The sequence below is a fragment of the Macaca nemestrina genome, chromosome 10 (genome assembly GCF_043159975.1).
Source record: "Macaca nemestrina isolate mMacNem1 chromosome 10, mMacNem.hap1, whole genome shotgun sequence".
In the NCBI taxonomy this organism is placed as follows: domain Eukaryota; kingdom Metazoa; phylum Chordata; class Mammalia; order Primates; family Cercopithecidae; genus Macaca; species Macaca nemestrina.
Genome location: NC_092134.1, coordinates 133,798,746 through 133,809,563, shown reverse-complemented (window position 1 = coordinate 133,809,563; position 10,818 = coordinate 133,798,746).

Below are 10,818 nucleotides of genomic sequence, written 5' to 3'. Positions count from 1 at the left end.
TCTGGCATTTTCCTTGCTGACACTCATTCTGTTTCCTGCTGCTCTGTGAAGAATACATCTTCTGTTATGATTGTAAGTTTCCTGAGGCCTCCCCAGCCATGCAGAACTATGAGTCAATTAAACCCCTTTTCTTTATAAATTACCAAGTCTTGGTTATTTCTTCATAGCAGCATGAGAATAGACTAACACATAATGAAATCTGGCTGGGTGCAGTGGCTCATGCCTGTAATTCCAGCACTTTGGGAGGCTGAAGTGGGCAGATCACCTAAGGTCAGGATTTCAAGTCCAGCCTGGTCAACATGTCCAAACCTTGTCTCTATTGAAAATACAAAAATTAGTCAGGCGTGGCGGCAGGCACCGTAATCCCAGCTACTCAGGAGACTGAGGCAGGAGAATTTATTGAACCCGGGAGGTGGAGGTTGCAGCGAACCAATGTTGTGCCACTGCACTCCAGCCTGGGTGACAGACTGAGACTCCATCTTAAAACAACAACAACAAAAAAGAAATCTAATTTATCAATTAAGATTATCTTAATTTCTGCAGCACTGCAAACATTGACAGAGAAGGAAATATGGATCTGGCAAGAATTATATTCTTCTTCTTTTTTTTTTTTTGAGATGGAGTCTCACTCTGTCACCCAGGCAGGAGTGCAGTGGCGCGATCTCAGCTCACTGCAACCTCTGCCTCCTAGGTTCAAGCAATTCTCTGCCTCAGCCTCACCAGGAGCTGGGATTACAGGCACCCGCCACCACACCTGGCTAATTTGTGTATTTTTAGTAGAGACGGGTTTCACTGTCTTGGCCAGGCTGGTCTTGAACTCCTGACTTCATGATCCACCCGCCTCAGCCTCCCAAAGTGCTGGAATTACAAGCGTGAGCCCCGTGCCTGGCCTACTTCTTTTATTTAAAATAAGGCAAATTCAGAAGAGGAGCTCTGTATTAGTGAAGATTCTCTGGAGAAATAGAACCAATTTTACATATAGCCATGTATCATTTAATGATGGGGAAATGTTCTGAGAAATGTGTTACTGGGGGCTTCATCATTGTGTGAACATCATAGAGTGTATTTACACAAACCTAGATGATACAGCTACTACACAACTACACACCTAGGCTGTACAGTATAGCCTATTGCTCCTAGGCTACACACTCATGTGGCACATTACTGGACCGAATGGCACAGGCAATTGGAGCACAATGGTATTTGTGTATCTAAACATAGAAGAGGTACAGTAAAAACATGGTGTTATAATCTTATGGGATAACCACCATGTATACAGGCTGTCATTGACGGAAATATCTATATGTAGCACTTGACTGTATATAAATGCATATAAAGCCTATATGTATATAAATGTCTACATATAAATAAAGAGAGAGATTTATTATTTTTATAGGAATTGGCTCATGGAGGCTTATGGAGGCTGAGAAACCTCACCATCTGTCTGCAAGCAGGAGAACCAGGGAAGTCAGTGGTATAATTCAATCCAAGTTTAAAGGCCTGAAACCAGAAGCTGTGGATGTCCCAGCTCATGGACAGAAAGAGGGATTCTCTACCCTCTACATTTTGTTCGATGGGGGCCCTCAATGGATTGAGTGACACCTGCCAAAATTGGTGGGAGAGGATCTTCTTTACTAGGTCTACTGATTCAAAGGCTAACCACTTCTGGAAACACTCTTACAGAAACAGCCACGGGTAATGTTTCATTACCCATCTGGGCATCCCTTTAGCTCAGTCAAGTTGACACATAAACTTAACCATCACAAGCTGCTATTTCCAGGACTGTTCCCAATGTGTTGTTAAACAAAGAGCAGCCAGTTGAATTGACCACAACCCTGGCTATGCATATCACTTAAGAGGCTTGTAAAAAGTAAAGATGCCATGAATTTTACATTACGTGAATTTTACCTCAATAAAAAGGAGCCTATGGCATACGTAAGGGGGAGTAGGGGGAAAATTAAAAAAAAAAAAATGTACAGTTGCCAAACCCTCCTCGTGTCCTCCCCAAGAGTGATGCAGAATTGGGGCCCTGCCATCAGACGTTTTTGGGAGCTCACCGCTGATGGTCATGTGCAGCCAGGGTTGGAAAGCACTGCAGAGCTTGATTTTGTTCAGCAGGATGGATGGGGATTTTAATTGAATGGAGCAATAAAGACCCAGGGTTTTTGGGGTATTTTTTGGTTTTTTTGTTTGTTTGTTTTTTTCAAGAATAAACAAACAAAACTCCCAACATTACAGCAGTCATAAGTAGATTGTAAGAAACCAATATTATCCAACTTCAAAAAACAACGATTAAAAGATTAAAAGAGGTCGGACGCGGTGGCTCACGCTTGTAATCCCAGCAGTTGAGGAGGCCAAGGTGGCGGATCACTTGAGGCTGGTAGTTCAAGACCAGCCTGCTCAACATGGTGAAGCCCTGTCTTTACTAAAACTACAAAAATTAGCCAGGCATGGTGGCAGGTGCCTGTAATTCCGGCTACTGGGGAGGCCGAGGCAGGAGAATCGCTTGAACCCAGGAGGTGGAGGTTGCAGTGAGCTGAAATTGTGCCACTGCACTCCAGCCTGGGTGACAGAGTGAGACTTCATCTTTTAAAAAAAAAAAAAAAAAAAAAAAAAAAGACCAGCCTGGCCAACATGGCAAAACCGTCTCTTCTAATAATACAAAAATTAGCCAGGCGTGGTGACACACGTGCCTGTAATTCCAGCTACGAGGAAGGCTGAGGTACAAGAATCACTTGAACCCCAGAGGCGGTGGTTGCAGTATTGTGCGACTGCACTCCAGTTTGGGCGACAGAGTGAAACTGTGTCTCAGAAAATACATACATACATACATACATACACAAATAAATAAAATTTTAAAAACTCAAAGGATTTTAAAATTTTCCTTGGATAGGCCCCAATAAATCTGTTCTACAAAAAACATACCTGAATCATGGTCCCCAGGTCTTCATTCCTTGTTAGCCCTAGATATGTTGGATTGTAGACTTATTTTTATACGGATTATTAATTTATCTGTTAATTTCTCTCATTCATAGCACTTTATCTAGTCGTCTCATGATTCCATTTGCATAGATAAAACTGTGTTTAAAATGCTGTTTTCTGTACACTAAGTCCTCATTTAACATCAATAGTTTCGGCTGGGCGCGGTGGCTCAAGCCTGTAATCCCAGCACTTTGGGAGGCCGAGATGGGCGGATCACGAGGTCAGGAGATCGAGAGACGATCCCGGCTAACACGGTGAAACCCCGTCTCTACTAAAAAATACAAAAAAATAGCCGGGCGAGGTGGCGGGCGCCTGTAGTCCCAGCTACTCGGGAGGCTGAGGCAGGAGAATGGCGTAAACCCGGGAGGCGGAGCTTGCAGTGAGCTGAGATCCGGCCACTGCACTCCAGCCTGGGTGACAGAGCAAGACTCCATCTCAAAAAAAAAAAAAAAAAAAACGTGTAACGAAACAAATTTGATCATAGGCTAATTGATATAAACAAGAGTTACTTTCCCACAGCATGTTTCCGGTCAGAAAAGACCTAACCTTTTTTTTTTTTCTTTCTTTCTTTCTTCCGTTTTTTTTAGACAGTGTCTCACTCTGTTGCTCAGGCTGGAGTGCAGTGGTATGATCTTGGCCCACTGCAACCTCCCGCCTCCCTAGTTCAAGCAATTCACGTGCCGCAGCCTACCAAGTAGCTGGGATTACAGGCACCTGCCACCATGCCTGGCTAATTTTTGTAGTTTTAGTAGAGACGGGATTTCACCATGTTGGCCAGGCTGGTCTCAAACTCCTGACTTCAGGTGATCCACCCGCCTCAGCTTTCCAAAGTGCTGGGATTACGGGCATGAGCCACCGCGCCTGGCCAAGACCCAAACACTTCTAATAGTTCACATTGAAATAAATGTGAGTTATACATACATTTAAGAAAGATTAATAAAAACAAGTAAGATAACTATTTACCCAAGTTATGGTGAATTAGTGAGTGACAGTTGTCCTAGTAGTGGCAGTGGGTTAAACCGAGGAGTAAATGTTTGCAAAGTGAAAATTGTCAGGAACACTTTCTCCCACCAGAGTTCAACAAGCAATAAAAAATATGGTGAGCTGCTGGAGCACATTAAGACCACATCATTTATTGTTCAGTATTTGTATGATTAGCATATAATTTACACATTTTTATTTTACAATCATTGTATTCATTCATTCATTCATTCATTCATTCATTTTCCAACTCACTTATACCAGCTCAGGGTCCTGGGTGGTCGAGGTTCTTCTCAGCAACTCAGAGTGGATGTAAGGTGGGAACCAACCCTAGCCTGGACGCCATTCCATCACTGACCTCGCTTATGCACCCACATACACTCAAACTGGGACCACGTAGGCCCGCCAGTCCACCAAACGTGCATAACTTTGAGATGTGGAGGCGCACACAGACTGGGGAGAATGTGCAGACTCTACACAGACAATAACCCTCCCAGGAGGCAATTTTTTTTTTTTTTTTCTCAACAGCGTAACAAGACCTCAAATGAAACGATATTATTCGAGAACCTGCTGTAACTGTGTATCAGTCACTGTTTTAGAGCCATGGAACATGTTCTTCTGGAGATAAATGACAAACCTTTAAATATATAACTCTAGGTTTGTCAAATAGTATTAAGTATTTTGGAAAAGAGTGAAGCAAGTAGCTGGGACTGGTGGCTCATGCCTGTAATCCCAGCACTTTGGGAGGCCGAGGTAGGCAGATCACGAGGTCAGGGGTTTGAGAACAGACTGATCAACATTGTGAAACCCCGTCTCTACTAAAAATACAAAAATAGCTGGGCATGGTGGTGGATCCCTATAATCCCAGCTATTCAGGAGGCTGAGGCAGAAGAATCGCTTGAAACCAGGAGGCAGCAGTTGCAGCGAGCCTAGATTGCACCATTGCACTCCAGCCTGGGTGACAGAGCAAGACTCCATCTCAAGAAGAAAAAAAAAAAAAAAAAGATATCAGCGAGACATTGTGGCTCACGCCTGTAATCCTAGCACTCTGGGAGGCTAAGGTGGGTGGATTGCCTGAGCTCAGGAGTTCAAGACCAGCCTGGTCAACATGGTGAAACCCCATTTCCATTGAAATACAAAAAAGTAGCCGGGCATGGTGGCAGGTGCCTATAGTCCCAGGTTCTTGAGAGGCTTTGGCACGAGAATTGTTTGAAACTGGGAGGTGGAGGTTGCAGTGAGCCGAGATCACACCACTCCAGCCTTCCAGCCTGGGCACTGGGCAACAGAGCAAGACTCTGTCTCAAAAAAAAAAAAAAAAGAAAAAAGAAAAAGTAAAGGTCAGATAGCTAAAATGTAAAACTCTGGCCTTCCAAAGGATTAGTATCGTTCTGCAGTCCTGAGCAATGGAGAGCCACACAGGCACACTATCTGTGGGAATGTGTGACATCTTTATCCCTCAGGGTTGCAGCTGTGATGATCATAGCCCTGATAAAACCAAGTGTCCTATTTGTCAATGTTCTCCAAGGAACTACAGACGAATACAAGCTTCTGTCTACAGTCTTGCAAATGCTACATTTAAAAAAAATTTTCCCTGCTATTGGATGTCTCTTGATATGTTTCTCTTGCTAAATAAATAATTGCATTTCTAATATTATGTTTCAAGGAAAAGACAGGTAAGTAAAACCTGAAATCAGAACCGTGCATTTGATAGCCTGTTTACTGTTCTTGTTTGCTCATATGAGGGACACATTGTGGAGTGTAACAAGCAGGATAGGCACTTAGATCTTATAAAGAAACTGTGTGTGCAGTAAACATAATGGGTGGGTAATGTTCTTTTTACACAAGCTATAGCTATATTTCAAACTATCCCTTATGACTTGTAAAGTTTTCTATATTAAGATATTATATTAGATACGCTCAAAACATGTTGTTAAACATTAAGATACTTTTCTGAAGTGCTGGACCTAACACATTGACATCCACCAAAAGAACAGGGGTGATTTTGCAGAATAAAAACAAACCAGGAATGTTGGAAATTTGCACTTTGATTATGAGATTCTTTAAGGCTCTAAATTCTTTGCCAATCAACCTACTACTCAACCCCATTTAGATGTGTTGTACTGGGTTGAAGTGCTCCTACCCTGCAATTCATGTCCACCTGGTAGCTCACAAGGTGGCCTTTTTTGGAAGTAGGGTTTTTGAAGATGTAATTAGTTAAGATGAGATCTTAATGGAGTAAGCTGGGCATTAAATCCAATGCCTGATGTCCTTGTAAAAAGGCAATGTCAGGCTGGATGTGGTGGCTCACACCTGTAATCCCAACACTTGGGAGGCCCAGGCAGGAAGGTCACCTGAGGCCAGGAGTTCGAGACCAGCCTGGCAAACATGGTGAAACCCCATCTCTACTAAAAAAACAAAAATTACCTGTGCGTGGGAGTACGCCTGTAATCCCAGCTACTGGAGAGGCTGAGGGAGGAGAATTGTTTGAACCCGGCAGGCGGAGGTTGCAGTGAGCCAAGACTGCACCGCTGCACCCTAGCCTGGGCGACAGAGTGAGATTCTGTCTCAAGAAAACAAACCACCAAAAAAAAAAAAAAAAAAAAAGCATTGTCAAGATCCATACACAGAAAGCAGAATTAACTTGTTTATATCAATTAGCCTATGAGATAAAATATGAGATAAAAGATTCCTAATTGCTTGGTTAAGCAATTAATGCTTAATATTTCAACAAGAAGAGTCTAGATTAACTTGAAAAGTTGAGGTGGATAAGCTCTAAAAGTTAAGAAGTAAATCTCTTTTCTTAATACTTGCATTCACATGCTTACTTTTATTCATTCCTTCATTTAATAATCATTAGCTCCTCATCGTTTGGTGACTACCAGGGACGCAGAGACAAATAAGACGTGTCCCAGTCCTTGTGGAACCTAAAATACAATCTGGCAAGTGATATATGTTGAAAACAAAATAGACAATAGAAAAGAAAGAAGCAAAGTAGAATGTATGGATGATTTAACAGAAGTATGGAGATACAGGATACAGTGGCTGCACGAAGAATTATGTTGCTGAGTTTTCCAAGATAGTGTTGGAGGAGATATTAGGGACCAGTTCCTAGAAGAGCGTCCATTATGCTTTTCTTCCATAATAATACAATTTTGAGCCAGAAGCACGTCTATCTTCTTTTTTTTTTTTTTTGAGACGGAGTCTTGCTCTGTCACCCAGGCTGGAGTGCAGTGGCCGGATCTCAGCTCACTGCAAGCTCCGCCTCCCGGGTTCACGCCATTCTCCTGCCTCAGCCTCCTGAGTAGCTGGGACTACAGGCGCCCGCCACGTCGCCCGGCTAGTTTTTTGTGTTTTTTTAGTAGAGACGGGGTTTCACCGTGTTAGCCAGGATGGTCTCGATCTCCTGACCTTGTGATCCGCCCGTCTCGGCCTCCCAAAGTGCTGGGATTACAGGCTTGAGCCACCGCGCCCGGCATGTCTATCTTCTTTAAGACATAGTTGGTCTGTCTTCTTCTTGACCTCTTCTCCCATCTGACCACAGTGAGCAGAAATGCTGCCTTTGACCTTAAGGATGAGGGCCACACCTAAATAGGAAGGAGTGGATGGTAGGAGCAGTCTGGGCTGCAGGAAGAAAATCCTCATAATGAAACCTGGACTTTGACATGAGAGCAGAATGAACTACTATCTTGTGTGAGCCAGTGTTGTTTTAGTTGTTCCCATCACTTATAGCTATACCTAAGCCTCACACAGGTGTTCCTGGAGTGAGTTCATTGGGCAGATGGCAGAAGGAAGAATACTACAGATAGAGACCAAAATACAGAGAAAGCCTGCGGTGTAAAATAGCCTGTGTGTAAACAGCAAGCAGAAGCAACTCAGAGAACAGGGAACCGTGACAAAGAGAAACTGAAACAGTCTATAGCTTCAATATTCTCTCCTGGCAAACCCCCACATGCACTCATTTAGATGTCCTAATTTGTTTTGACCATGGATGAGGACCAACGCCTGAGATTTGCAATTAACTGGATTTGATCTTGCTACATAGGTCAACATTAGTCAGCTACCTAATCTTGGAAAAACTAAACCTTCTTCCTTCCTGTTGCAGCCAAATTAAATTAAAATACTCACCTAGAGTTTATTTTCAAAGATGATATGTCTAGCACAATGATTTATATATAATAATTCACCAATACAGGTTTGACCTCTTTCCCTGCTTTTCTCCTTTAAATTCTCTTCTGGCTTATTTGTGGGTATTTCTGAGGCGTGGGTCTCTGAGGGATGTGCCATTTGGGGATTGTAAAGTTGACTAAAAGACAGTAAAGAAAAAAAGACATATAATTTGCCATTCCGTAACTAGCAGTTCCCCACACTGGACTGAACTCAGGGGGAGAAATGCTTCCGCCCAGGATGTCTGGATTGCAGAGAATATCTGATCTAACCCTCTTCGGAAGGCAGAAGTTCGCCCTGTCCATTCTGCTCCAGGTGATATAAAAACTAATCGATGGGAGTTGGTTGTATTTGTTGATGTGTGTACAGCATATTTGTCTGGACATTTTGTAACTCTTTTGCCAAAAATATCAAAATAAAATGATGTATGACATTAATTCCAGCCTAAGAAGGCTGGAAAAAAAAAATGATGTACTCTGTCCCACATCTAGGTTTTACCTGCTGCTGTGGAAAAGGAGGCCCACAGTAATCACCTTTGAGGAGACACAGCAGCTACTGCCATCAAGAAAATCAGTCCAAGGCTGGGTGCGGTGACTCACGCCTGTAATCCCAGCACTTTGGGAGGCCAAGGCGGGTGGATCACTTGAGGCCACGAGCTCAGACCATCCTGACCAACACGGTGAAACTCCAGCTCCACCAAAAATATACAAATTAGCCAGGCATGGTGGCGCATGTCTGTAATCCCAGCTACTTGGGAGCTTGAGGAAGGAGAATCACTTGAATCTGGGAGTTGGAGGTTGCAGTGAGCTGAGATCACACCACTGAACTCCAGTCTGGGCAATAAAGACTGTGTCTCAAAAAAATAAAAACAAAATAAAAAAGAAGAAAGAATAAAAGAAAAAAGAGAAGAAAATCCGTCCCAAAGGAGCGTCTAACAGAAAGAAGAGACCTCCTCAGTGAGAAAGCCATCTTTTGAGCTACCCAGTTCGGCATATTCTGCTGTTTTCCTTGATCCATGCCACATCCTGCATTTGCTATGACCAATAAATACAAGAGAAACAATCAGAAAGATTTCTGCCAGCTAGCCTAAGTTATTGCCTTTTTTTATTTTTTTATTTTTATTTTATTTATTTATTTATTTATTTTTTGAGACGGAGCCTCACGCTGTCGCCCAGGCTGGAGTGCAGTGGCGCAATCTCGGCTCACTGCAAGCTCCGCCTCCCGGGTTCCCGCCATTCTCCTGCCTCAGCATCCCGAGTAGCTGGGACTACCGGCGCCCGCCACCGCTCCTGGCTAATTTTTGTATTTTTTTAGTAGAGACGGGGTTTCACGTGTTAGCCAGGATGGTCTCGATCTCCTGACCTCGTGATCCACCCACCTCGGCCTCCCAAAGTGCTGGGATTACAGGCTTGAGCCACCGCGCCCGGCCTGCCTTTTTTTATTTTTGAGACAGAGTTTTGCTCTTGTCTCCCAGACTGGAGTGCAATAGCACGATCTCCGCTCACCGCAACCTCCGCCTCCCCAGTTCAAGCGATTCTCCTGCATCAGCCTACCAAGTAGCTGGGATTATAGGCTCCCACCACCACGCCCGGCTAATTTTTGTATTTTCAGTAGGGATGGGTTTTCACCATATTGGCCAGGATGGTTTCGGGCATGAGCCACTGCACCTGGCCAGTTATTGCCATTTCAGTTTCAAGTAAAATGAATCTTAATATGTAAGAATGCTGTTTAAAGGTTTGCAAAGGATTTACTTAGTATTGGCAACAATGTATGATGTAATTATCTTATCTACTTGAGAAGCAAATGCAGAATTTTCTTTTTTTTCTTTTTTTTGAGGTGGAGTCTCACTTTGTTGCCTAGGCTGGAGTGCAGTGGTGCAATCTTGGCTCGCTGCAACCTCTGCCTCCCAGGTTCAAGCGGTTCTTCTTCCTCATCCTCCCGAGTAGCTGGGACTACAGGTGTGCGCCACCATGCCCAGCAAATTTTTGTATTTTTAGTAGAGACAAGGTTTCACCATGTTGGCCAGTCTGGTCTTGAACTCCTAACCTCAGGTGATGCAACTGCCTCAGCCTCCCAAAGTGCTGGGATTACAAGCATGAGCCACTGCGCCCAGCCTGGAAATGCAAATTTCATTTGTACAGATGATAGACTAGCCCACGTCCCGGCTCTAGTCAAGCAGCAGAGCTGGGATTCAAGTTGTTTCCTGCCTCCAGAACAGCTTTCTAGTAAGCTCCAAGGGTTTCCCAAAGTTACTTGACTGGTCTGTTTGTAACGTGTTTTTCTGGATAATTTAAGTTGCCTAGTGTTCAGTCCTATCAGAAACTACTATTTCAACATTTTTGAATGCCAACCATATGCCATTCACTGTTCCGACCAATTTTTGCATATCGGTACACAAAAGGTTTCTGCCTTCCTGCATCTCAGGATCTAGAGAGAGAAGACAGAATAAACTAGAAAATTATGTTAGATGATCACTGCTAACCAAAAAAAGATAAAGATCAAGGCAGAGAATGACTAGGAGAAAGGAAAGTGGGTGGAAGGTGTCGGAATATTAGAGATGTTCAGAGTTGGTCTCCTTGACATAATATCTAAGACTTGAAGAAGGTTAGGAACTAGCCAATTTTAGCAGGTAAAATATGGCTTATTGTTACTCTTATTCTTCGAATACCAGGTGCATATTGCTTAAAGAAG